The sequence below is a fragment of the Lipotes vexillifer genome, unplaced genomic scaffold, assembly GCF_000442215.2.
Source record: "Lipotes vexillifer unplaced genomic scaffold, Lipotes_vexillifer_v1.1 scaffold737, whole genome shotgun sequence".
Taxonomy (NCBI): domain Eukaryota; kingdom Metazoa; phylum Chordata; class Mammalia; order Artiodactyla; family Lipotidae; genus Lipotes; species Lipotes vexillifer.
The window spans coordinates 315,052-316,808 of record NW_006776682.1 but is presented as its reverse complement, the minus strand read 5'-3'; the positions used below and the strand labels follow the sequence as shown (position 1 = coordinate 316,808).

The window sequence follows — 1,757 nt, the reverse complement described above, 5'->3', positions numbered from 1 at the left end:
ACATCTGTGTCTCTATTCTTGCCCTGCAAGTAGGTTCATCTGTACCGTTTTTCTAGATTCCACATATATGCATTAATATTTGATATTTGTTTTTCTCTTTCTTACTTCACTCTGTATGACAGACTCTAGGTCCATCGACGTCTCTATAAATGACCCTCTTTTGTTACTTTTTATGGCTGAGTAATATGTAAATTGATACAGCCACTATGGAGAACAGTATGGAGGCTCCTCAAAAAACTAAAACTAGCTCTCTGAAGAGCCAACAAGATGGCGGAAGTGGAGCAGAAGAAGAAGTGGACCTTCCTCAAGTTCACCTACCACTGCATGAACCTCAACCAGCTGCTGGACATGTCCTGTGAGCAGCTGATGCAGCCGTACAGTGTGAGGCAGCGGCAGTGGCTGACCCGCGGCCTCCAGAGGAAGTAGCACTCGCTGCTGAAGCGGCTGCACAAGGCCAGGAAGGAGGTGCCACCCATGGAGAAGCCTGAGTTGGTGAAGACACACCTGCGCGACATGATCATCCTGACCGAGATGGTGGGCAGCATGGTGGGCGGCTACCATGGCAAGACCTTCAGCTAGGTGGAAATCAAGCCTGAGATGATCAGCCACTACCTAAGTGAGTTCTCCATCACTTACAAGCCCATGAAGCACAGCCGGCCTGGCACTGGGGCCACCCTCTCCTCCTGCTTCATCCCCCTCAAGTAGCCTGCTGGCCAATAAAGGTAGGAAAAAAAAAGCTAAAAATAGAACTATCATATGACCCAGCAATCCCACTACTGGGCATATACCCTGAAAAAACCATAATTCAAAAAGGCACATGTGCTCCAATGTTCACTGCAGCACTCTCACATAGCCAGAACATGGAAGCAACCTAAATGTCCACCGATACATGAATGGATAAAGAAGATTCAGTACACATATACAGTGGGATATACAGGTGTAATGCAATTCCTAACAACATTCCAGAAATAGTTTTTATAGATAGACAATATTATCCTAAATTTTATATGGAAAGACAAAGGAACTCGAAGAGCTGAAACAATTTTAAAAAAGAAAAGTAAAGTAGGAGGAATTAGTCTACCTGATTTCAAGTCAATTTATAGCTACAGTAATGAAGACTGTGTGGTACTGGTGGAGGGATAAATACATAGATCAGTGGAACAGAATAGAGTCCAGAAATAAATCTACACAAATGTACCCAACTGTTACTTTTTAATTAAAACCATATTTTAAAAAAAAGCAGTGTAAGGTTCACTGCAATACTGAGAGGAAGGTACAGAGATCTCCAATATATCCCGTCCCACATGTGCATAGACTGACCCATTATCAATATCCCCAAAAAAGCGGCACATTTGTTACAACTGATGTATCTACATCAACACATCATACTCACCAAAAGTCCATAATTTACATAATGGTTTACTCTTGGTGTTGGACATTTTATGAGGTTAGACAAATATATAATGACATGTATTTATGATACAGAGTATTTTCACTGCATTAAGAATCCTCTGTACTCCACCTATTTATCACTTCCCCCACCCTAAAACCCTGCCTACCACTGACCTTTATACTATCTCCATAGTTTTGCCTTTTCCATCATGTCATATAGTTGGAAACATATATTATGTAGACTTTTCAGATTGGCTTCTTTCAATTATTGATATTAATTTGTTTCCCCCATGTCTTTTCAAGACTTAACAGCTCATTTCTTTTTAGCACTGAATAATATTCCATTTTCTGGGGATTCCACAGTT

At 41.1% G+C, this 1,757-nt stretch overlaps 1 pseudogene; it reads left to right on the top strand.

Annotated features, from left to right (window-relative positions):
- The first annotated feature begins 267 nt into the window (after positions 1-267).
- On the top strand, positions 268-705 carry LOC103080100 (40S ribosomal protein S15 pseudogene; annotated as a pseudogene).
- Positions 706-1,757: the final 1,052 nt, after the last annotated feature.